The 27311-nt window shown below is 36.8% G+C and overlaps 2 long non-coding RNA genes across 11 annotated transcripts in view; one reads left to right on the top strand and one right to left on the bottom strand.

The window, feature by feature from the left end:
• The first annotated feature begins 1001 nt into the window (after window positions 1-1001).
• Window positions 1002-27156, top strand: LOC134484729 (uncharacterized). 2 transcript variants are annotated; one of them, XR_010062456.1, is made up of 4 exons: window positions 1002-1094; window positions 17233-17304; window positions 19191-19261; window positions 26858-27156. It is a non-coding gene; the product is annotated as an uncharacterized LOC134484729 (long non-coding RNA). The 2 variants fall into 2 exon arrangements; XR_010062457.1 differs by lacking the exon at window positions 19191-19261.
• LOC134484728 (uncharacterized) overlaps window positions 1244-27311 on the bottom strand; it is a 76912-nt gene continuing 50844 nt past the window's right edge. For 3 of the 9 annotated variants that reach the window (XR_010062453.1, XR_010062448.1, XR_010062452.1), the window contains exons 2-4: window positions 22098-22162; window positions 17480-17539; window positions 16113-16725 (exon numbers count right to left, since the gene is read on the bottom strand). This is a non-coding gene — a long non-coding RNA (uncharacterized LOC134484728). The other 6 variants (XR_010062455.1, XR_010062450.1, XR_010062454.1 and 3 more) reach the window with 6 other exon arrangements.

Here is a 27311-nt window from a genome sequence, read left to right as displayed (position 1 = left end):
ACAGAGAAACCCTAGAATTTGAACTGTATTTCATAGTAATGTACCTAGGAATAAAATATTATCTAGTAGAATCTCCTACACTCCATGTTCCTAAATCTTTTCTACCCATGCCAGGTCCCTGACCAAATTTCACCATTTAGAGCATGTAACCACTAATGAAACAAAGATAAGTTTGTAGATTTAGAGAGATGGAGTTCGTAAAGGTTTCCATTGTGTCACAAGTGACATACCAGGAAAGGGCACCCTTGTATCTGTTTCATGTAAGGAAGCTATTTAGCAGGTAGGCTTTTTCTGTGATGTCACAAGTGTTGTTGTGACTGCAACTCCCTTTCAAATATTCCTTCAGGACCTCTAGAGTTTACTAACTGGCCTGTAATCAGAATAACGAGCCATTGGGGAGTGAGAAGAAAGAGGATGAAGAGATCAGTGATGGGGAGAAGGAAGCTGGTCTTCTGACTTGGTGTAAAAAAAAAGGAATAAATATGTGGTCCTTGGGAAATCTCAGTGAATCCTTGGTAGGTGTTGAGTAGGATCACTGAAGAGATAGATTGGATCTGAGCCTTACACATATGGGAATCAAGAGCTGTGAGCCTCTCCGAAACATCTGGACTTCGCAGTTCTTATGGCTGCTGGAAGTCAGAGATTTTATATCATTCATTTCTTTACTCCAAAAGCCAAGTATTTGGATGGTCACAGATGATTTCCTGAGAGCTCATGGCATTATTTCTTTTCGTAAAATATAAAAAAGGTCCAAAATAATAAGGGAGAGAAAAGTATTGTGTCCTCTGCTCAGAGCAAACTCCTCCATGCTTTGAATACCAATAGTGCAGTTTGTTTCTTACACTAATATCTGGGAGAGAGAAGTCCTTCTAGTTGAGACTTCATCATCTCAATCTTTCCACTAGTATTTCCACTGACTAACACTTAAGTTTTCTGAGTCAATTGGTGAGATAAGCTTGCATTTTCCTTTCTTTTCTTTCTTTCTTTTTTTTAATTTTTTTAGCAAAACTCTCAAATATCATCCTGGGTGACGATGTAGATTAGACCCATCAGATGAAATGAAGAATTGAAAAACTCTCCTGGGGATGAAAATGGTAAGGAAATCACATTGATGTATCATAAATGCAGTGCCAAGAGCAATATTAATACTAGTCTGGGGAGATGCTGCCTTTATCAGAGACCACAGACCTTTAGTTTAGAATGATTCAGTACTAAACTGGGAATGGAAAATGATGATTGATATGGTTCTAACAGATCTCATAACATTAAAAAGGGTCTCTTCCAGATCAGAGAATGATTATTGTAAAGCAACTTCCAGAATAAACTTATGAGACCCACCATCAGCCTGTGAAATAATGTGCGAAAGAAGAAATTAGTGTCTCTTCAGGGACAAACTGTTGCTTTCAAACAAACAGTAAAGTGTCCATTCTATGAATGATACATAGATATATACACATTATAGCAGGATGAATACAGAGTTTCTTCAGGTCCATGAAAGAGGTATTCAGCAGTTGACCTGGCTCAGCAATAAAGTTATTTTTGCCAACTCATGAGACCTGAGCTCCTTCACTAGGAGATCCATGATTGAAGGAAAGAACAAACTTCAGACAACTTGTCTCAGATTTCTATGTAGTTCAGATTTCCTGGTCTTGGTCCTCAGAAGGAAGGACATCTTGTTTTTCAATTCTTGTTCATCCTATAATCCTTCTCTCTGATGCACTAATGCAAATAAATTAGGGTGCATTTCATTGATAGATTACAATTGATATTTTAATTCTGTTGCCAAGAACTATAGAAAATAAGAAGGGCTGTATCAAAGCATCCTTTGAAAGTCAGACTACGGGAATGTGTCCATTGGAAATTTGTAACTTAGCTGAAACTCTTACTAGAGACAAACTGCCATAAAAGGTCTTCTCTAGATACCTGGTGTAGTAGTTGGTGTTCCCAACAGATAGTAAAGGATGAATCTCGCTGTATAGAGGAATCTGATTGTTCAAAATGATCACAGACTACGGACCACATAATTTAACAATGGCTGACTATTTGTAAACTCCTAGAACCCATTAGATTATTAGTCCAAAAGGCTTGGTGTCTCATCTGGTCATAAGTATATGGATAAATTTTCAGTATGCAGGTTCTAATGTATGTGAGGGTTTGGTAGCATTGTGAGTGCAAACATGAAAAAGTAAAAGCTTCATTCTTCCATGTTTTCTATGGGGATTCAAATAAAAGGCATAGTTAAGAATAGACTGGGATTGCAATTCTCAAACAGACCAGTATCTTCAACTGAACATTCATTTCTGGGAAGCTGCACGCTGTCAGAATGGCTCAGGTGTATGTGAACTGCAAGATCTAGTCTGGGAAGGCATTCCTGTTCATCAATCACACCTGCCCCTACTACAGAAACACCCAAGACTTCCTCAATCAACTTTTTTGGACACATGGTCTTCTGGGATTCGAAGAGATTAGATCTACTAACAACAACAATGCGATTCAAGATTACTTACAACAGGTCACTGGAGTGAGAACAGTTCCTTGGATCTTTAAAGGTAGAGAAAGACTGCATAGGTAGTCACAGTGATCTAATCTCCCTGCAACAGAAAGAGAATATAATGATGTTGCTGAAGCAGTTTGGAGCTCTGCAGTTATAAAAGGGATGGCAGTAAAAGCCCATGCTGACAGCAGACATTCAACCATGCTGAGAGTTGAAGTGCGTCACAGATGACTTCAGTATTTTCATAGGACAGGGATTTAGAACAAATTGGCTTTTATTCTATTCCTCAGTGCAAAAAAATCTGTTGCTGTTTGCCTCAAACCATGGGGTAGGGAAACTTAAGAGGCAACAGAGGTTTGATTTTCCAGTCTTCATGTTCTGACATGTCTCTACTTCTAAGTCCATGTTTCACAAGCCAGATCATTTAAATCTCCAGGGAATCAGTTACTGTTTGCCTACCATGCTGGTCTTCTGAAGTCATTTTACAGAAGTCCACTTCCTAGTAATTATTAAAGCAATGAATATTATGAAGTTGTTTATGATCTACACACAGGCCTTTCATGCCCCAAGCATGTACCATCCCACGTCTGCCTTGGCAACTCTCAGCCTGTGTTTTAACCTATTCATCCAACAACCCACAGAAGTCCACACTTGTATGAGGATGTTGTTTGAGAAACAGATGAATAGCTTTAGCATGGTTGTTCTTCACTGTAGCCATATTAACACAGACGGCAGAGTATATGATGCATTCAGCTCTGTTTGTCGTGTTTAATTGCCCATAAAGTCCCAAACAGCTCTGAGTTGATTGTGTCAGAGTACGAGCAAAGTCAAATATAAAATGCAAAATTTCAGAACTCTCCTTCCAAGGCTGTTTGTGAAAGAAGTTGTTCGCAAAACACTGTCCTAATAAATTTATTCCATTCTCACTTTGATATTTTGATTTGATGTCTTGAAATGACATTTAATTATCATTGAAATGCAGGTTCTCTCTATGGTCTCTAGTGAGAAGGACTCATTATTCAAAGGGATGTATCTGCAGATGCCTGAAAAAATAAATATAAAGAATAGATCTTGATAAAATTCTAGGGTAAAGATGCAACATCCTACTCCAAAGATCCATATAAGAAGCACATTTGACATTGACCTTATATTATTAAGAAATTCTTCACATATTCCCTCTATCATTGGGGATTAAATAATCTCAGATGAATAGTTGACAAACAAGAATAGCCTTTAGAATCATTTTACCCTCTTCACTAATAGTTTTGAGCAAATAGAACACTAAAAGATCAGATAGAAGAAATGGTTATAATCAAAAGATACATGTGGGTCAGCTCTAACTCTCATGGTCAAGGTCAATTTGGACACGCTCATTGTGGTCATGGATTGCTCTCATAAGACTCTGCAGAAGGTTTTTCCTATTGCCTCAGTGTAAGCTCCAGGAAGACCAAGCTACCAGAGCTGATCAGGTTCCCTTAGAATGCACTTGAAAGCCACATACGCTGAGGAACTTTTGATGTGCTTTAGCTCTATTGTCAAGTTTTTTTAAGCCTCTAACAAATAGCAAGCTGTCCTTTTTACTCCCTCCTCAACACCTCTAAATGAGCCCTAGCTCAATGGCTCAGTTTCATTGGTCATAGCGCAGCACCCCAAATATGAGCTTATCTTACTGTGTTTCTAACATCCTGCCTGCTACACCAATGGCCACTCCATACTAGATCTCACATGACTGGTAGCTCTTACTCCACCCTTAAATCCTTTCTCCACCCTTGTGTCTACTAGCCTGTTTGCAGGATACTAGATATCCTCACAACTGGTTGGCCAAGAGCATCTTTATTGAACTATAGAGAATCAATTTGGGAACAGGACCTTCAGTGTTTGCAGGAAGATTCCCGATCTAAGAATCAAAACGTGACCAAACAAGACTCAATCCATGTCTCTGGTTTTGTGTGGGAGATAGAGGAGTTAGAATTTCAGAGTTGAAATTCAAATAATTATAATATACATGTAGTATTAATTATGCCAGGATAAAAGGATCCAAAAAGTGGAAATGGGCAATATTAAAGGCAAGAGAAAAATCCCTAGTACAGCAAACAATGTGGACCTGTTAGAGAGACTCGGCTCTTTCCAGCCATCTGAATTTGTACTTGAAATTCTTCTGACCACTTCTTGATCTCTGCATGTAGAAAAGAAAAAAAAGAAAAAGAAAACATAATAAAACAAAAATAAAATCACCAAAATGAAACTAAAAGCAAAAGCAAAAGCGAATCAACCCCAATCCTAAAAGAAGAGGACCAAGTGAAGATTGCTTGAGGTCCTCATTTTTAACTACAACTACAAGCGACCAATAGCTTTCAATTCAAATTTTTTTTCATTATTTTATTTGAAAATTCTCTGTGGGTCAAAGAAACAAGGTTTATAAGCTGCAAAAACAGGAAACAGAAACAAACCATACTGTAGAGCTCACCACTGGTATTACTATGGTGACTGTGGGCAATGCGGAGAATACTGCTGTTTGACAACGGGTCTTTTGGTTTTATATATGCTGGCAATATCTATGATTCTGAAATGAATTAGAGTCATCACCGAATCATGACTAAATCAACTGTTCCTTTTCTTTGGATATCAAGATATGGCAAACTGTTGACTGACTATCATTTGTATTTTGGACCTAGCCTCTGTGGTAAATCTAAGTTTTTTGATGGAAAATCCTCCACCAAAACACTGTTTTGTCAATGGTGCTGCCAGCCAAAAACCATTTCCTGAGGCTAATCTGCAATCTCCAGAAGAGGAGATTTTATTTCTAATAATAATCTTCTACCAGATAAGCTTTCTTCAAATCCCAGACATACAAGAGAGAAAAATTTAAAGCAGGTCCACTACAAGCAGCAAGAAGACAAGAATATACACTGGTTTCACAACTATGTATTACAGTATTTGGAATTTTAGCTAGAGGAATATGACAACCGAAGAAGATCCAGGGAATACAAATGAAAAATTAAGAAATCAAAATGTTCTCATTTGCAGATGTCATGACACCATTTTAAAAACTCTAAAAATGTATCAGTCTCTTAAGACTGAAAAAATACGGTCATAAAATCAGAATATCATACGAACACACAAAATTCCTTAGCCTTCCTTTATTAATTAATCAAAAATTGACATTATTACACTATCTACTTATTCTTAAAACTATAAAAGTTTGATTTATTCAAGTCTTTAAGGTCCTTCAGAACATCAGCTGGAATGTTCTTATATGTTTTCTGGATGGATCATGGTTACTTCGTATGTCTTCTCATAGTATGCTTTATAACTATGCGAATTCAGGGTATTTTGTTATATATTTTAAGAGTGTTTCAAGTGGAATACTTCCCTGATTTCTCTCCCATGGTTTGAAATTGGAAAACAAAAACGATAACGTGTTTTGAGTTTTCACTTTGAATTGTGAATATATTTTCAGCTTTAAGAAACGTAAACTTTTAAAGAACAATTGTCTCTATTCAGGATCACGTCTAGCTAATTCATAGTGGTCTTTGCATTTTTAATATTTTCATCCACAATATTTTATTTTATATATTCTGATTATTGTGAGGGGAATTTGACCCATATTTCCTCAAAGTATGGTTTGGATTGTCATAAAGGAAGACTAAGGAATTTTGTGTGTTCCTATGATATTCTGCTTTTATGACCGTATTTTTCAGTCTTAAGAGACTGATACATTTTTAGAGTTTTTAAAATGGTGTCATGACATCTGCAAACGAGAACATTTTGATTTCTTAATTTTTCATTTGTATTCCCTGGATCTTCTTCGGTTGTCATATTCCTCCAGCTAAAATTCCAAATACTGTAATACATAGTTGTGAAACCAGTGTATATTCTTGTCTTCTTGTTGCTTGTAGTGGACCTGTTTAAATTTTTCTCTCTTGTATGTCTGGGATTTGAAGAAAGCTTATCTGGTAGAAGATTATTTTTAATGTTGACTTGAATCTGTTCACAAGTATTTTATTGAGAATATGTGTGTATAGGTTTAAATTAGTGTGTAAAATACTCCCTCTTCCTCTCTTTGTGTCAGTGGTCCATACCTCTTTCTCCCTCTCTCATTACCTTCCCTTTTGCCAGATTGTCCCCCTGTCTCACTCTCTCTCCTTATTTTCTCTATCATTGTTAGATAATACCAGATTCAAAATAGAATTTTAATGTATTAAATCCTTTTGTCTACTTTATGAAATAGTCCTAAACACTTTAAATGCTATTTAAATGTATATTCATTTCTTTTCAACTGAATACATGTGAATCTATGATATTTGAGGTGGGAGAAATTAAATACCTGATTCTATGCAATTATTTAGTATAGAGCTGTTTTAATTATGCAAAGTGAGCTGATTTAATATTGCTATACCCAATACATCTAGTATATACTCTCACTTCCAACCCCGACCAGCAGGAAAGGAGCAATACCACACGTTCTTCTCAAAGCAGTTTATTCAGGAACCCTTTTGTCTGCAAGCAGGAACAATGCCTCCATCCAGCCCCCGAGGCCACTCCCTTATATCCTCCCTCAACCACCTCACCAGTCTGTGTAACCTCTGTTCATAGGTCCACGTCATATAATGTTATGGTGCGCCTGCGCAGTTCTCACAATGGGGCATGGGCTTAAGTTCAGGTGCTATTCGTGAGACGTGGCAGCAGTCCCGGACTCCATCTTGGGATTGCCACTACGCCAGCTCCCCACAGTAAATCACGAATGCTTTAAAAAATATTCTAGATTTGGGACTGTAAATCTAAATAATCTGCGTTTTCTCCATGTTTCCTATATTCTCTTTCATTTTATTCATTCAACCCTTTCATTACCTAACATGGCCAGAGGTTATGACGATCTTGTTAATACTTTCCAAGAGTGACCCCTTCCTTTCATTCATTATATAGTTGTCTACATTTTACTGATTTCAGCCATGATGAGTTGGATATACATGTTATACACCTTCCGCAAGGCCAAAAAGCCATTCTGAAACAAGGTGAAAAGAGACTTTAGGTGTAGAAAATTGTGGGAGGGATCAGACATAAAGCGTGTCTTCTGGATACAAGAAATATTGCCCTCATGTCACATAGCAGCTGTTGTTTCCTGCACAGCTTCAAACCAGTCAACAGGGAAGAATGCAGGGAAAAGGCCTGAAAACTGCTATACCTATCTGACATACTATGGACAGTTAGTATCTTCAGTTGGAGGATTGAAAATTATTTGTAAGGGTTTATCATAGAGTTATTAAACAGTACTTTAATGTAGAAGATATACACAGGAAGAATTCAAAGAAATAGAGTGATGTGGAAAAAATAAATGGAAAATTATCATCAACATTCATTGGTGGAAATTCTCAAAGAGTAAAATATATAAACTATATTCCTCAGTATAATGTATGTAGAAAATGTTTTATTATATAGGGATATTTCATGAAGCGACCTTATGATTTCAGTTGGTTAAAACAGATCTGCCAATTCTGTGAGTTTAATGAGAGCATTATGTAATTTGATCTTAATGATTTTAAAGTGGCTATTTTCAAAAATAGTAAGCATTATTTCCATGTACATGTTCAAAAACGTGCTTCTATAAATAATATTAGAAAAACTAAAACACTATATATCAAGAAACTAAATTAAATTAGGCTACATATCTAAACAAAATATTCAAAAGTGAAGAAACTCAAGTGACTAAGAATCGAAAGTGAAATATTTATCATCCTTATACAATACAGAAATGCAAAACAAAATTATTCTGAGAATTTTTTCCTCCCTTTCAGAAATTTTAGTTTTATAACACATGAGTCAACTTATGTTTGCTGTGTTATGGAGAGAGGGGAACATTACTATTCTCCTGGTTGGAATGCAAACTTCTACAGCACCTTTTGAAATCAGTATGATGTTTCTTCAGGAATCCGGAAATGGATGCGCCTAAAGATATAACTCGAGGAAAATATATCCAAATTTTGATTCATACTAGTATAGAGACCCTTGAATAATTAGAAATATTCAAGTTGTTCCTTAACAAATGGAGGCATAAAGAAAATGTGGGTCTTTTACAGATTGAAAAAGGAAAGCATGTAATTTTCAAGACAATGAATGGATCTTGTGAATGTCATCATAGATGAGATAATCCAGATCAAAAAAGAAAAATGGGAGACATTTTCACTTTAATCTGAATGTTAATTCTCCACACTATTTCGGTTTGATTAGTTTAGTGTAAATTCAAGGGATGCGGTCCAGACTGTCCTCACTTTGGGACGTACAAATGAACTTATGGATTGCAGAGGAACACTGTCAAGAACAGGAATGTCAAACGTGAAGAAAGAGGGAAGAGGATGACAATGGAGGGAATATAGAGATGTACAGTTAAGTTGGGAAACATTTGAGGCATGGAAAGGAATCCCAATGCAACAGAAATAAAACATATTTTTTTTGCAGTGGTAACTAAAGATTTATAGCTATAAGGACAGGAGATAAAACATTGATTGGGTGTATCTATGTGATTTTCAATAGTAAGAAACTCACGAAAATTATGGATTTCAACTCTCAACAAACCTATAGTACAGAAAATGAAATATATAGTCCTTAAGGAGACAGATGTGAATATCTCTGTTGTAAACATAAATGTGTTATATTGTACACATTATATGTATAAAATAATATATTTATTTGTTTACATTTCAAATGTCATTTCCCAAACTGGTTTTTCTTTCTTAAATTCCCTAAGCTATTCCGATCCTCATTTTTCTAATATGGTGCTCCCCACTTCGACTTTTGCCCTCTAACATCCCCCTTCTCTTTGATATGACATCTCCACAGGACCAATTGCTTCCCTTCCCAGATATGGCAGTTGAGGCAGTTGTCTTCCCCATATGCTCTGGTATCTATGTAGCAGAAGTCTTGGACTGGCCAAAGCATATACTAGAAGGTGGAAAATTTCCTGAACCTCTGAAGGGTAAGCTTAATTGATACTGTTGTTCTTCATATTGGGTTCCAAATCCCTCCAGATCCTTAAGTCATTCCACTATCTCTTCCTTTGTGGCTGTCAGGTGCTGTCAAATGCTTAGGTGTTTCTGCATCTGTCACGGTCAGGTGATGGCAGAGCCCCACGGAGGACAGACGTATTAGGCTCTTATCTGCGAGCACATCTTGACCTCAGGAATAGTCTGAGGATTTGGAGTCTCTGGATGAAATTGTTCTTCTGGTCGGGTGGTCTCTGGATTGCCTTTCCTTCAGTCTCTGCTCCATTTTTGTATTTACATTTTTTAGATTGGAGATTTATAGGTAAAAAAAATGTGAGCTGTGTGGGCAGCACCACCCCTTCACTGGGGGGCATGTCTAGCTACAGGAGGAAGTCTCTAGTTGTTCTATCTATTTTCCTGCTCGGTATTTAAACTACCACCATCACAGTAAGTTTCTGGGATACACTTGCATCTCTGGCATCTGGGATTTTCCTGGGGATACCCAAGTTCACCACCCACCACTGACGCTTATTGTTATTTACTCCACGTTTCCTCTGAATTTCTCTCCTGTCTCTTTTAATTGGTGCAACTCCCACCACTTTATCCATCATTTTCCACATCTAGCTAGATTCTTCCACTCCACTGCATTCCATGACTATTTTGTTCTCCCTTCTAAGTGGGTTCCAAGTATCCGCCATTTGGCCTTCTCACATGTTACCCTTCATGTTATAAAAGATTTGTATAGTGGGTATTCTGTTAGCAGGGCTAACATCTACTAGTCACTAAGTCCATCCCATGTTATGTCCTTTTCGATTTCTGTTACTTCACTATTTTCATGTTCCATCATTTGTCTACAGAGTTCTTGGTGTCCTCATATTTAATACCTAAGTAATGTTCCATTGTTTACATATAGCACACTTTCTGTATTTATTCCTGAGTGGAGATGAGGTATATCATGGTTCTTTCCAGCATTCGACTGTTATAAGTAAGACTGCTGTGAATATCTTCAACCACATGTCCACGTTATGTATGGATCAAGTTTGAGTATATGTGTTGAAGTGAGTGGTAAAGCTGGTTTTCAAGTAAAGCTGTTTGCAATTTTCTCTGGACCTCCACACTGATGATATCCAAAGTGGCTATCAGCTACTAATCCCGCAAGCAGTGGAGGAGTATTCCACTTTCCCTACATCCTAGCCCACTCTGCTACTGCATTAGTTTTTTTGTCTTAGCCAATCTGATTGTTTTAAGGAAGACTCTTATGTTCATTTTGATTTGCCTTTATGTGAACTAAGGATGTTAAACATTTCTCGATATGTTTTTCACCTATTGAGATACCTCAGTTGAGAATTCTTGGTTAGCTCTCTAATCCAGTTTAAAAGTTGGGTTCTTTGTTGTGTGGGAGTTTACCTTTCTGAGTTCTTATATTTTTAATTTTGGCACTCTCTCAAATGTAGGGTTCGTAAAACTCTTTTCCAAATGTGTAGGTTGTTGTTTTCCTATTGGTAGTGTACTTGGCTTTAAAGAAAGTTTTCCGAATGATGGGATTTTGTAAATTGACTGGTGATCTTAGAGCCTTTGGTGTACTGTTCTGAAAATTTTCTCCTGTTCAAATGTGTTCTAGGCACTTTCTGACACTGCCCATTCTATTGGCTTCTGCATATGTGATTGTGTGTGGATTTCCTTGATGTGATTTGACTTGAACTTTGAAGAAGGAGATAGAAATTGTTCAATTGGCACACAGCTATATACAGAACAACAGTTAGGGTAACATCATATCTTAGAACGATTTGGTTTATGTATAACCTACTTAGTCATAAAGGAAATGCAAATCAAAACAACCCTGTGATTCTATCTCACATCAGTCAGAATGGCTAAGATCAAAGACTCAGGTGACAGCAGAGGCTGGAAAGGATGTGGAGAAAGAGGAACACTCCTCCATTGTTGTTGGGATTGCAAACTGGTACAACCTCCCTGAAAATCAGACCTGAGTTTCCTCAAAAATTGGTCATTGCACTTGCTGAAGACCCAACTATACCTCCCCTGGGCATATACCCAAAAGATGCTCCAACATACAACAAAGACAAATGTTAAACTATGTTCATAGCAGCCTTATTCATAATATCCAGAAGCTGGAATTAACCCAGATGTGCTACACGAGAAGAATGGATACAGAAAATGGCCTATATTTACACAATGGACTAGTACTCATTTATCAAAAATAATGAGTTCATGAAATTCATAGGCAAATGGATGCACCTAGAAAATATCATCCAGAGGGTGGTTACTCAATTACAGAAAAACAAAGTATGCACTCATTTTTAATTGGATATCAGTGCAAATGCTCAAGTTAACTATGATACAAGGCACACACCACATGAAACTCAAGAAGGAGGACCAAAATGCAGATGATTTACTCCTTCCTTGAAAGAGTAAATAAAATATCCATAAGAGGGGTAGGGAGATATTGTTCTTTGGAGACTGAAGGAATGACCATTCAGAGTCTGCTGGACATGTGACACACACACACACACACACACACACACACACACACACACATATGCACCACAACTATTTTGGATAAAATAAGGCTTTCAGAGTTTATCATTTGAAGGAGGTACACAATATTTACACAGGGAACTAGGAGAATTCAGCTGAAGGACTTTTTTGTTTTCTGGCTGTACTGAGAGCTGAAAACCAGTTGGTAAGAGTGCCTACACACTTGAAGGCAGAGATAAGACCATCTTTTCTGCTCCAAGTTACCTGTTGTTTGGACTCAAGGACACAATGAGAAGATCGAGTGTTAGAATAAGAAGTATAAAAGAGAGTGAAGAATCCCAACTTATAGGGCCAGTAAATATCTTCAAAAAAATTTGAAGAAATCTTCCCCAACCTAAAGACAGAGATGCCGAAAAACATGCCAGAAGCCAAAAGAGCTCTAAGTAGATCTTACCAGAAAAGAAATTCCTCACATCGCATGATAGTCAAAACACTAAATGCACAAAATAAAGAAAGAAGTTTAAAGGCAATAAGGGAAAAAGGTCAAGTAACATATAAAGTCAGACCTATGAGAATTACACAATGTTTCTCACCAGATACTATGAAAGTCAGAAGATCCTGCAATGATATACTCTAGACCATAAAAGAACACAAAAGCCATTCCAGTCTACTATTGCCAGGAAAATTCTCAATTAACACATATGGAATAACGAAGATATTCCATGACAGAACGAAATTTATACAGTATCTTTCTACAAATCCAGCCCTACGAAAGATAATAGGTAGAAAACTCTAACACAAGGAGGGAGACTACACACTATAAAAAGCAACAAACTAATCTTGCTATGAAACCAAAAGAAAAGAGACACACAAACATGATTCTACCTCTAACAACAAAAATGACAGAAGCAACAATCACTATTCCTTAATATATTTTAACAACAATGGAGTGAATTCCCCAATAGAAAGACGTAGACTAAATGAATGGATACATAAAGAGTACCCAGCATTTTGTTGCATGTAAAAAGCACAACTTAGAGACAAAGACAGACACTACCTGAGAGTATTAGGCTAGAAAACAAATTTTGAAGCAAATGGTCTGATAGACGGAAGCTGGATTTGCCATTCTACCATGGAATATAATCGATTATCAACCAAAAGTTTTCCAAACAGGTGAGGAAGGAAATTTCATATTTATCAAAAGATTATCACAGCAATAGGAACTCTCACTCCTAAATATTTTTGCTCCAAATACATGGGCAACTGCATTCCTAAAGGATACCTTACTAAAGCTCAAAGCACCCAATGTTCCTCACATAATAAGAGTGGGAGATTCCAACACCACGTTCTCTTCAATGGACAGATCATGGAAATAGAAATTAAACAAAGATCTAGACAAACTAACAGAAGTTGTGAACAAAATGGACATTACAGATATTTATAGAATATTTCATCCTAAAACAAAATAATATGCCTTCTTCCCAGCATCTCATAGTATTTTTTCCAAAACTAATCATATAACAAGTCACAAAACAGGCCTCAACAGATCTAAGAAAACTGAAATATGTCCATTTATCCAATCAAACCGTGACAAACAAAGGCTGATCTTCAATATCCACAAAACATCAGCGAGCCCACACATACCTGTAAGTTGAACAGTGCTCCACTCAAAGATAACTTGTCAAGCAAGAAATAAAGAAAGATTAAAGACTTTTTAGAATTTAATAAAAGTGATGGCACAACATACATATGCTGTACTCAACAATAAAAGAACCTCTGGGAGAATCACCATTCCTTACCTCAAGCAGTATTACAGGGCAATAGTGATTAAAAAAAATCAATGACAAAAAAAAAGTTGTATTTGTACAGATCTAGGAATGTTGATAAGTGGAATAGAATTGAAGACCCCAAGAAAAACACACACATCAATGGTCACTTGATATTTGACAAAGAGGCCAAAACCATCCAATGAAAAAAAATTAGGATTTTCAACAAGTGGAGGGCAGCATGTAGAAGTATGCAAATCGATTCATTTTTATTGGTCTAATCAAACCTTAAGTCTGAGTGGATCAAAAACCTCTACATCAAACCCAATAAACTGAAACTATAAGTAGAGAAGAATCTTGATCACATGGGCACTGGGAAAAATTTCCTGAACTAAACACCACTGGTTTGTACTGTAAGATCAAGAATCAGAAATGAGACTTCATAAAACTGCAAAGATTCTGTAAGTCAAAGGACACTGTTATTAGGAGAAAACAGCAAACAAATGATTGGGAAAAGATCTTTATCAATCCTACACCTGATACAGATCTAATATCCAAAATATACAAATAACTCAAGAAGTTAGACACCAGAGAGCCAAATAATCCTATGAAAAATGGGGTGCAGAGCTAAACAGAGAATTCTCAACTAAGGAATAACAAATAGCTGAGAAGTGTGTCAAGAAATGTTCAACATCCTTAGTCATCAAGCAAATAAAAATAAAAATAGTCCCGAGGTTCCACCTCACGGCAGTCAGAATGGCTAAGATCAAAAACTCAGGTGACAACAGATGTTGGTGAGGTTATGGAGAAAGAGGAACACTGCTCCATTATTGGAGGGATTGCAAACCTGTATGATAACTCTGGAAATCATTCTGAAGTTTCCTGAGAAAATTGGATAATGCCCTAACTGAGGACCCAGCTCTACCTGTACTCTGCATAGACCCAAAAGATGGTGCAACATTCAACAAAGACACATGCTCCACTATGCTCACAGCATTATTATTTATAATAGCCAGGAACTGGAAAGAATCAAGATGCTCTTCAACTGACGAATGGATACATAAAATGTGATACATCTGTACAATGTTCTACTACTCCACATTAAAATCAATGAATTCATGAAACTCATAAGAAAATGGATTGACCTAGAAAGCGTCACCCTTAGTGAGGTAACCCAATCACAGAAAAGGACACATAGTATGCACTCTCTGATAAGTGCATTTTAGCCCAAAAGTTCGAATTCGGCAAGATATAATCCACAGACCACATGATGTTCAAGAAGAATGATCAAATTATGCAAGCTTCACTCCTTCTTAAACGGCAGAACAAAAAACATTCACGGGAGTTTATGTGGAGGCAAAGGTAGAAGTAGAGACTGAAGGAATTCATGCCCCACCTGTGGCTCATATACATATATACAGTCACCAAAAGTATATAAGATTATTGACGCTAAGAAGTGCATGCTGACTGGAACTGGATATAGATGTCCCTGAGAGACACAGCCAGAGCAGGTCAAATTCATAGTTGAATGCTAGCAGCAAAACATTAATCTGAAAATGGAACACCAGTTGCAGGAATTAGAGAAGCGGTTGAAAGACCTGAAGGGGCTTGCAACCTCATAGGACAACAATGCCCAACAACGAAAGGCCCCAGGGAGTAAAGCATCACCCAAAGTATATACATGGATTGACTCATGGCTGTAGATGTATATGTAGCACAAGATGGCCTTTTTGGGCAACAAGGGGAGGAAAAGCTCTTAATCCTTCCAAATGTGGACTCTTAATATAAGGAAGGTTAGAAAGATTAGACGGGTGGATGATGTGGATGGGAACACCATTATCGAAGAAGGAGTGAGAGCAGATAGATGACGTATGAACAGGAAACAAGGAAATGGTATATTTGAAACTTAAATTGAAAAATCATATAAATGAAAAGAGGATCCTCAGATTCCTTTGAATAGGTGGAGGAATATCTAATTTCCCTGTGTGCAGAAGAGGAATTTTTGCTGTCCCTCCAGGAAAAGGTGATAGATTTTTGATGTTTTAAAGTATAAGGGTGAAATAGGATCTCCCCTGGACTGTATGGAATGTGCATAGCTTCTCTTCCTCTTATGTCTGGAGTACTATTGAGCAGAAGTTGAAGGTTGATTGATACCTTGGAAATTATAGAACATTCCAGCCACACACTACTTCAGCAACTCCAAACTGAAAATCACAGTAAAGAATACACACCTGAATATCCATGGTAGGCAGTCAACAGTCTTAGAATTCTTGTATGAGGCTCTAATGCAGTAGTCTTAGGTTCGGTATCTTATTCAAATATATGTCCATCTACACATTCCTCTGCATGTGAAAGGACACCTCTGTGTAAGGGAACACAATGAAGATAGTAGTCTGATTTGTGCTTGCTTTTAGACTCTTTTTTGAGAACTCAGTCCAGATTTCTCTGAGATCTCTTCGTCAGAACAGTGTTTCTCAGGACAATAAACTTAGAAATTTTAGAGAGGAAATGGATTTGGCATATGGCAATGTGTCGTAATTCCTTGGCGTTCTGGAGTCCTCTTAATTGTATAAGTCTAAATCTTACTCGGTAAGATGGTGGAGGTAGGGAACTTACACAGAAGTAGGACTGTTGTGTCAGTCATCAAAAAGGTAATATACCAGACTTCATGGGAAAAAGTTGTTATGCACCGTGGACATCACTGGGAATTCTGAGAAAATGTGCAAAGGAGATATTGTATACCGGTTTGTTAGAAGTTTAAAATCTCTGGCTACTTCTAAAATTATAAGAAAAAACATTTTATTCTGGAGAAAATGTTAGTACCTCGTGGAGCAGAGGAAGATCCAGTATTGCTTGATCAGCTTCCTATTCTTTTTCAGTATTTAGAATGTCCATATATTTTCATGCCATTTGAAAGTCCAGGTAGCAATTCTTCCATCAGTCCTATAGGTTGCATTTCATTCCAGCAGTTGTCTTTGGGCTTTGAAGACTTTTGTCAGACAAGAAAAGATCAACACCCCTTTCTTCCATGGAGGAATGTCTCAGAATACATGTAGCAGAAATAAGTTTGTATGTAATCCTAAAGAGTTGGGATATAGCAGGCTCACAAAATCAAGAGAAGAAGTGCTAATGATGGCCACAAGAGAGTGCAGGCATGAGTACGCCTTGGGCAAAATAAGATATTTCAGGCCAATGTGGGCCTTTGGTGAAAGTGCTCTTGTCCACTATACAGAGAAAAAAGGTGAAATACTTGTGAGTAGATGTGGAGTGTTGATGCTCCCATAGGGAAAAGGAGAGACACTGAAGTTCTTCTATGAAACGGTGACATTACAGACCCCATGGACAGAAGATGTGAATTTGAGAACAACTGGAGCAAAAGGTATCATTCTGATGTCCCTCCTAGAGGAAGTTTTGAATGTGAGACACAGTTAAGTGTTAATTTTGTGACATCTTTCATCAAAAGTAGCATGGTTCAGAATCATTCTTTGTCAAATAGGTTAGCTGCTGAGGACCTTTTTGAGTGGAAGTGGAGTTTGAGACCTGGGTGCCAGAGATGACTTCAGGAATTGTAAGTCTTATAAGACAGATATCGGACACTCTTATATACAGAATGTACATTTGATATATACTGGACATAAATCGATGATCTAAAGTAATGACTTTTAAGAGTAGAATATTAAAGAAACGTAGAATCTGCTTAAAGTGACAAACCTATTTAAGGATAATGGAGTGTTCAAGCCTACCTTGAGCAGGCAAGCTAGGGCTACTTCACATATCGTATCTTCAGTTACACCATGGGAGGCCTGTCAGGGATCCAAGCATTAGTATTATTCAGCAGTCATGATTTTCAGTCTCTAAATCCTCTTGAAGCTAATCATCGACAATGGTTATAAGCATGAAGGATGGTATATAGGACAAATAATGAAAGTTTCACAATTTACTAACATAGATCATAATTAAGTGAAGTGCCTTTGGTCACATCTGTATTTTCTTAGTGGCCATAATTAGATGGACATGATCTAAAGCTCCCTATTAGAGGGTTACCTTTGATCTAAACATCCCTATTAGAAGGTTGAGTATGCTCTAAGGACTCTTTAATCTTGGTCCTCTTGGGCAAAAAAAAAAATTCTGAGATCTCAATAGTAAACTATAGTCATTCTTATAACTGATCTTAGACAGAAGAGGATGGTGTAAGGTATTATTTGTCAAAGAATAAAAACCTGAAGGCTACCAATCAAAGTGAAGTGCTGATTTCCCTTCATCTAAAGGGGATGGTGTTGAGATGGCTTGGAAATAGGTGCAGTTTGTGTAACCTGTGTTCATAACTGCAACTTATGGGGTCATGCTGAACTGTTTTGCTAAACAAGAAAGTGCCTGGCCATGTTTAACCAATTACCAAGATCCAGTCACCTAACTGTGAAGAATGAAAAATTCTAGCTCACCTTTGGTGGTGGGAAAACATATGGTATTGCATAATTTTCTTCCAATTATTCTTTCCAGCTTCCATTAGTCAGCATGCTCTTCTATCAGGGTGATTGTCTGAACTGTGATGCTCCATTGATACACACACACACACACACACACATATGTGTGTGTGTGTGTATGTGTATCTGTATGTGTACGTGTACGTATATGTATATGTATATGTATATATAAGATTTATACATGTATATATATCATATATGTATGTATATATGATGTATATATGTATACCTATGATGTATATATATATAATGTATATATACATATATACATATATGTGATGTATATATGTATATATGATGTATATATTTATAAGTGTACATGTGTACACATCCATAAATGAGAGATGGAAAAATTGCATTTCTGACAACCTTCTGTAGTAAGGTTGCATATATTTTAATTTTAGCTATCTGTACTCTGCCCTCAGATCTACACCAAGAATCTTATGATGTCCCACTGGGAAATTGGAATTATGATTGCCTGGCAATCTTGGTCAAGTTTGGCAATTAAGAAAAATGAAGTTAAATCAGGTATAAGATGTCCTTGTAATTAAGTGATGCTCTTGGGGCATCCAGAGCTAGAGGCTACAACTGAAACTCCTCACAAATATAGATGGAATCAATGAGACTTGCCCATAGGAGCCAAACCTGAGATTTCTCTGTGAGCATCAATCCATACCAATACTCCCTTGGCCAGGAACAGGATGTCTATAGTTTTTGTGGATGAAGATCCCATTTTGTACTACATTGAACTGCATGTTATTGAATCTGATTCTGGCTTCTACAGAGGTATGCCATGAGACCATGGGGCCTCTTTCGTCAGAAGTGAAGTGAATTGAGCCCACTTTCAAATAATCAAAGTTTGGGGGTCTTTCCTTTATATGAGTACTTGAGAGGACATAAGGCAACCAGGGAATGTGTAGAGTAGGCTCAGTTGTAGGAGGGAGGTCTGACATTCTGTTCAATGACTTAGGTAATTGATGGAAAAAGGAAGATCTTGACGCCTTTAATAAAGAGAAAACTTTGAGATCTGATTGTGCAAAGGTATGTGTTAGAAAACCCTTGGAGTTCGGGTTGGTAGTATGAAACATCCTGTGAAACATGAATGTCATTATTACCTGATTTGGTAAAGGATTTTCCCCAACAATGCCGTTCAATTTCTATACTTCTTTAGTTGGTAGGAATTTTACATCTTGTATTTAATATGGGGAAGTGCAGGTAACATCCCAGGCCTTTTTTAAACAGCCTGCATTACTGTCTCTGGATCTTTTGCTCATTCAGTTTGTCTTAATATGTCCATATATTGGCAGCAACAAAGGGTGCTCTTGATTTCTAGTGATTGGATTGATTCCATCAATCAATGATTCTATATATAGGAACTGGGACCTCAAACCCGAGTGGAAGAACATATTTCTCTATCCACCATGGTAAAAGGTAAAAGCCTTGAATTTCTATTATTTAGAGTATATCCATGTGAGGTAATTCAAATTCATGAGGGACTTCTTTAGAATACAAGGTATGGCATACTATTTTTTGGAAAAGCATGTCTCATGTCACCTTGTGAATAAAGGAATGTGTGAATTTCCTTTGGTCAAAGGAAGTGTACTCCATCAAGAGGTGAGAAAGATCCAAGGCCACACTGATGGGGAAGGAGTCACATCATCATTCAGGGTGGTTCTCAGGGCCTCGTCAAAGAGGAATGAGTCTAGGACGTATATCAGAACAGTAGAGTTCTGAGAAGAGATTCACAGAATGGGAAGTTCTGAGAAGATCTTCAGCAAAAGTGAAGTCCTGAATGTATTGGTTCAGAATGTGGAGGTCCCTAGTCATATTTTGAAGAAAAGAAGTATCCACTTCACCCATGGTCAGCAGGGGAAGGTTATCGGCTACACTGGGTCTTGGAGAAATGTTCTGCCTCTATCTCAGTAACTTCTAAGTATGTTCTCTATATGTATACCCTATATATCTTTTAGTCCAGGCAATGGTCACAACAACAGTATAAGTGGTTCAGGAAGCGGTGATGTTTCTTCATGGATGTGTTCAGCTACACACATATGTGAATAAAATATAGGAATGGTGTATATTTTGATGACCTACTTTAAGGCACATAGTATAAGAGTCAATTTAGCTTTGTGTCTTCTGAACTAGGATTTAGAAGCAGAGAAATATAAGATACCATTGTTTGCATATGTGTTGTATGAATACCTTGAATAAAGAGGTTAGTTTTAAGCAAACTTTCTTAATAGCTGTGTTCTGTGGCATAGGACGAAGGGCAGCTCTAGTGATTCTTTAGTTCCACAGGTACTCCAAAATTCCCATAGTACACAGGGAGGAGGTCTGAGACAATTGATGTGCACTGGGAATAATTTTTAGAGCCCTTTCAATAGAATTTGATTTCCCAAGCCCCCATTTGCAGAAGCTGAGGGTCTAAAATCTACTGGGTGGATTGAAGTACAAAATTGACCCACAATCCTACTGGAAAGACAGGGAATGTTAGATGATCATTCATGTAGGATGCGTGGTATAACACTCCCTTGGTCTGGCAGCTCTTTAAGGAGAAAAGACAACACCACTTGATGGGAATAGGAATATAAAAGGGCCATGTAAGTCTTCAAGCAGGTTTTAAGCCTCTTTACCATAAAGGATCTAGGGCAATGCTGTACTTTGGCGAGTACTGACATGCTCTACAATATAAGAAGAAGGAGTAAGTTAACACTGGGTAAAGTGAACCCCATGTAAGAGAGGAAAACTCTAAAGCACTATTGAAAATGAAGAGAAATTTCTTCAGGCATAGTGTATATAGGTGCCATACACACTTCTGTCAACAGAAAAGGTCCCTGGTACCTTATGCCAGGATAAAGTTTCCAGCAGTAATCATAAGTTTCAAATTCTCATTCAGAGTTTTATATATTCATAATTTCTGTTAATGCAAGAGAAAAGACAGGAACATATTTCTTCTGCCAAAGGCTTTGGATAATTGTTTCTGGCTAGGTTAATCCTTCTGGTTCGTTCAGCTGTTAAGATCTAAGCAGAAATGTTGAAATTATTACATTTCTATTGATTTGCCTGATTGCAGTTTGCAAGGGTTATATACTCTGATTCCAAACTTCGACTCTGGGACTTCAAACCGGAGTAGAGTCGAGTCCCTGGATTATAGAAGGAGTCACTTTTGAAAATATGTCTGATCAGTTAGGTATACAACTACTTTGTTGGAAATTCAAGGGCCCAATATTCAGAGAGAACATTTAGGAGGACTGGAAAGAGCGAAAAGGTCACAGAATCCTTCAGGCATAGGTTTACCTTGGGTACTGGAAGAAGAGAGTCAAGTGCAACTGTTTTCACAGTCCAGAATAACCATGTGTCTGGGGACTATGAGGCGTGCTTGCCAGAGATTAGGGAATTTGCTCTTACATATTGGGTGGTAATCTCTGGATTTATCTTTTACTCAAGCTGTTAAGCAGCAGGATAATCATGGACAACAAAGATGAAACTGCTCCATTTTATGTTACAAACCTTAAAGGCAGAACGTAGGTTAGGGCTCAGATTTGCACTGACATGTCTGAGGACATCATGTCCATGTGGTCTGCCATTCCTTCAAACATTTATGTATGCCTGGCCACCCAGGTCAGAAGGAAACATTAAGACCTCTTAGAAGAATAGAACTGATATTCTCTGGATAGAGGTGGATTCTCGGAAGAAACCATTGTCAGGGGATATTAATTTAAAGTTTCCTTAAGAAAAAATAAACATCTGTATGAGAATTCATTTCATTTGCTTCTCTGTATGTTCTTTATCAGAAGAATTTGTATTAAGCCACGTTCAACTTTAAGGGTATGTCTAGATTTTCTTATTCAAAGAAAGGGGAATATATTCATCTTACTTTGAAGAATATGCTTGTCAGGGGCTCTTCATTGCATCCCAAGTGAACCTCCAGTTTACCTTGAACTGACAGAGAAACCAGGGAAAAATTAGGAAACATATCTGTGGCACAGTCCATAATATCAAGAAATAGTGTGGGTTTCCTCACCCTAAATTAATATCTAAACTTCCTTTGGACAAACTAGAATGATATGAAGTAACCTTTCTTTCAGGGATAACATATGACACCTCCTTAATCAAAGAAAGAATAGATGAGTACCCCTGAGTAAAGAACAGTTGCTGATGTCCCTGTGACAGGAAATTGTTTTGAGTATTCAAAATCCCCTAGTATTTGAGAAAAAAATTAAATTGCTTACAATAGCTCAAGAGGTCCTACATTGCTTCATCTTCTAATGGTACTTCACAGTCTAGCATATACACATCTTTAGCTGAATCTGCAAGAGACTGAATATAGATTCCATGATTCAAGAAAAGTTGGGGGTGTCCTAAGCCTGATTGCCTCCTAAAAACTATATTCAACCAAAAAGAAATGAGCACCAGACTGATGACTTCACAACATATCATGTGACCTTACACAAGGAAGTAGCATGAGATTCCAGGATTTGCTCCCTCCTTTTGGATTTCAGTGAACCTTCAACAGAGGGATCAATGCTCCATGGTCTGAGGTAAAATATTCCATGGGCCCCAAGCAAAAGGGATGGTTCTGAGAGACCATTTGGTCAAATGAGTAACTCTAAGGCCTAATCATCCTGAGCAGAAAAAAATACCAATGTTTTTGAAAGGAGAAAGGTCTTAAACCAGTTTGAAAGTAAGGGACTATTCCTGATTACCTTCTATAGAAGACTATGGTCCCAGCACTCCAGGGCTCCATATTTTCAGAGAACTCAAGAAAATTCTTATCTCCAAGGCCTCCACTACAGACTTGACAGCAATCTGAGTTTTATTCTGAAATCTTGTGTCAAAGTCACTGGATCTAAACCCTATTTAAACTTACTATAAGCCGCACAGGTATGGGTGTGAGGGATATTGGCCTTTCTGGTGAGAATCTTAGATAAGTGGCCTTGGATCCAGGCTGGAAGTTTTATTCATTGGCCAAGGGACCTCAATCCATTGTTCTTGGAGATTTTTTGGTGGTCAGAGTTGTATTGGCTATGCAATAAGGTTTGAGGAACAAGTTCTGGTCAGCCACAAACAAAGTGAGAATCATCTATGGATTCTTGTTCACAAGGATTCAGTTTCAGGTACACTACAGCAGAGGCTGAATGTTTGAGACACTCCTCAGTCACAAGGTCAATTCTAGATTTTGGTCCATCAGATGGCCATGTCTCTGACCCCTCCATTGCAGACAGAGGAAGAATAAAGTGTTTTTATTCCAGGGCAGTTGACTTCTAGTGTTTGTCGTTTTATAGGTATTTGAGTCCTTTGATGTTTAATGATATCGGACAAATGATTGGTTTTGTCTATTATTTTTCTTGTTAAATGTCGAATTATGTTTCTGTGGCTACCTACTTTATCTCTTTTTTGTGTTTTTTAAAAGTAGATTGTGTTCTTTCTTTTTCTGGGTGTAGTTTCCTGCCTTGTACTGGAATTTTCCATCTATCATCTTTTGTAGGACTGGATTTGTGGAAAGATATTGTGTAAATTTGCTCATGACACGGCATATCTTGGAATCTCCATCTATGGTAGTTGAGAGGTTTTACAGTAGCCTGGGCTGACATTTTTTTTCATTTAGGATCTGTGTGATATATGCCCAGGATTGCTAGCTTTCACAGTCTATTTTAAGAACTGTGGAATACTGATTGGTCTCCCTTTTTATGTTACTCGACCTTTTTCCCTTACTGCGTTTAACATTTTTTTCTTTGTTTTGTGCACTTTATATTTTAACTATTATGTGATGGAAGAAATTTCTTTTCTGCTCCAATTTTTTTGGAATTCTTTTTGCTTTTTGTACGTGCAAGGTTGTCTCTTTCTTTAGGTTAGGGAAGATTTCTAGTATAATTTTGTAGAAGATATTTACTGACCCTTCAAAGTGGGAGTTTCATTCTCTTCTATACCTATTATCCTTAGGTTTTATCTTCTCATTTTGTCTATGATTTCCTGGATGTTTTGGGTTAGGAGTTTTTTGTTTTGTATTTTTGGACAATTGTGTAACTGTTTTCTATGGTATCTTCTGCCCCTGAGATTCTTTTCTATATTTTATATTCTGTTGGTTGATGCTTGCGTTTATGACTCCTAATATCTTTCCCAGGTTTTCTATATTCAGAGTGTTCATCTTTGTGTGGTTTGCTGTTGTTGTTGTTGTTTTTGTTGTTGTTGTTGTTGTTGTTGTTGTTTTCTGTTTCCATTTTTACTTCCTGATGGATTTTTCAATTCCTCCAGCAGCTTGTTATGTTGTAATGTAATTCGTTAAGGGATTTTTGGGTTTCCTCTATGAGGTCTTCTATCTCTTTACATCTGTTGTCTTGTATTTCTTTGATGGAGTTATTTATGTCCTTCTTAAAATCCTTTAACCTCATCATGTTCAGTGATTTGAACTACAAACTTTTCTATCTCTTTTCTGGTGTGTCAGGGGTATACTGGGCTAGCTTTGGTGGGAGAACTGGTTTCTGATGATGTCTAGTAACATCAGTTTATATTCTTTAGGGAATTATACTTGCCCCTCACCATCTGGAGTTAGCTGGTTTTGCTGTCTCTGAAAGTGGCTTGAATTCTCTCTTAGCCTGTGTGTCAACAGTAATGGGACCGTTGTTCTCTCTTGAATTATCTTGTGTGCCCAGAACTGTGGATAAATTTCAGCTATATGGAATAGATAGAAACAAAAGTATGCTGTAACAGACTGCACCTCTTTTCGTGGGTTCTGAGCACTCCAGGAAGTTACCTCTGAGAAGAAAAAGTCTTTCCTGTGCTCTTGAGTGTGTCAGCACTCCTGGAAGTCCATCTATTTCCTCATTGGATCTGGGGACAGAGAGCTGAGGTACAGGTTCAGCTCTGGGAACACAGCTCTGGGTCCTCTTGGTTTTTAAACTTTCACTGGAACAGCTCACAAAAGAAATTTGACTCCCTGATAAGTAAGTGCCTAGGAATCATCATCTCTCTGTCTCTTCAGAGATGGGACCACAAACATATGGCAGCTGGCATTTTCACATGGATGCTGTGAATTAAACTTAGGAATGTCATTCTTTCATGTCAAATATATTCCCAGCTGAGATAATTGTTCAGTGAACAAAGTATTGTTTTGAATATGACAGAGACTATCTGTGACAAATTAAAATGTTTAGGCAATGTCAACTAGGTCATTGAATTGAAGAACTCACATAATTACTACATGATGGTCTAACCAATGCACGGGATGCATATTCATTAAAATGAAGAATAGTATAAAGTTTATTTATGCAACTTACTGAATCATGTAATAAATAATAAGTCTCCACTAATGTACCATGTCCATAATAGTGTATAGATTAGGAATGAATAGAAAGTATTATGAACTTTCTTCTATAAAGATTGCATTATAGTACAAGAAAAAAGAAAAAAATGAATGCATAAATCAGTGTGTTGGAGTTGATAGTATGCAAGTAGTTGAAGAATCTATTTTAGAAATAAGGTCATGGAGATTGTCATGAGGAAGTGACATTTAAGTTAAATTAGATGAAAAATAATTGATCTATATTTTGGGCAAAATTACAGTAAATATAAGGATGATAAGAGGACAAAGACCTTGACATATCCAAAAAAGTAAATATGAGAGTAGTTTGCATTGATTAAGAGATAGAAGTACGGTCCAAATAAAGCTGAATCTCAGGCAATGTCTCATATGGGAATATAGAAACAATGTTAGACATATAATTTTTATTTACTGAAAATGTCTTAGAAATCATTGAATAGTTTTAAATAAGTTTGTTTAACTCACAATGTATATAGTAAGGGACTGTGGTTACTTATGAATTATGATATGATACAGAGAATGATTTTAAGGATGTTTTTGAAGTCTATCTGGAAGTAGTGTCAATGATAATGAAAAAGAGTCATATCAGAGAGCTATGATGGAAATTGTTGTGTTTGGTAGTAGAATGAGGGTGGGTTGAGTAGGAAGAAAAGAAACCCAATGACTTTTTTTGAGAAAATGAAAAGATGTTGGTGTTATTTACTCTGATGTGGAATGTTTCATGATAAGTGGATTTAGGAGAATTATAAAGGAATTTATTTTAGACCCTTGAAGATGCTTGAAAGAACCTCTAACTCACTAGACATTCCTACTTACTGTTCATGGTTTGTTGATTTAAACCATTACTCAGACCATTATTAGCTGTTATATAAAAAAAAACTTACATTACTATCTGTATTTTTTCAAGGTGTATCTGGGAGTACTTATTTAATTAAGAGCAAACCTATGATTATACTACATGCTTATTTAGTATATTCAGACAAATTATTTGCCCATTTACTTACTACAAACATTTTGTATTGCAATTAGAATTTAATCCAAGTTTATTGGTGCTGACACACTGTTTGATTAGAATATAATAGCTCATGAATGTGAATTTCACAGAAAGAAATCATTTGCTCAGATTTTGTAAACTTACAAACCCTAGAAGAGTAAAAACGTAATAAATTCTATCTCTTCTACTTTTAATCTTTAGTATTTTAGTGTGTTATGATATACATGCAAAAATTCCTAACCCAGATGATTTTAACTATAATATCCAGTACTATTAAACATATCAATAGTATTTTACAAATATGAATAATCTATGCTTTCAGAAAATTTTCATCAAAGGAGCAAGAAATTCTTCATAACTTCAACACAACATGGCCTTTGGGAACAGAATAAAACACAAATAAGGAAAGGCGGAAAATGATTGACACATGCACTGTTCTTGGTTTGAAATTTAACAATCATGCTAGTTATAGGATACAGCTTTGAAATTCGAGTCAATGAGAGGATGAAAAATACTGAGGAAGAGTAGGTAAATTGAATTCTTGCTACATGAACAAAAACACTGGATCTGAAGGTAAGGTACATTTTATATAATGACCCTCGTCTTCTGACACTATTTATTCAATGCTTTGGTATTTTTTCGTATATTATGTTCCAAAAACATATCAATGATTCTGGTTATTCTTAATTAATGAACATGCATTTCAGCTGATTTAATATTCCACATTATCTTAATATTCTTCTGTATTTTCAGTATGAAAATATAGATAATTATTA

Source organism: Rattus norvegicus, assembly GCF_036323735.1.
Source record: "Rattus norvegicus strain BN/NHsdMcwi chromosome Y unlocalized genomic scaffold, GRCr8 chrY_unlocalized_39, whole genome shotgun sequence".
In the NCBI taxonomy this organism is placed as follows: domain Eukaryota; kingdom Metazoa; phylum Chordata; class Mammalia; order Rodentia; family Muridae; genus Rattus; species Rattus norvegicus.
The sequence above is the reverse complement of the archived record's forward strand: the minus strand, read 5'-3'. Positions and strand labels throughout refer to the sequence as shown.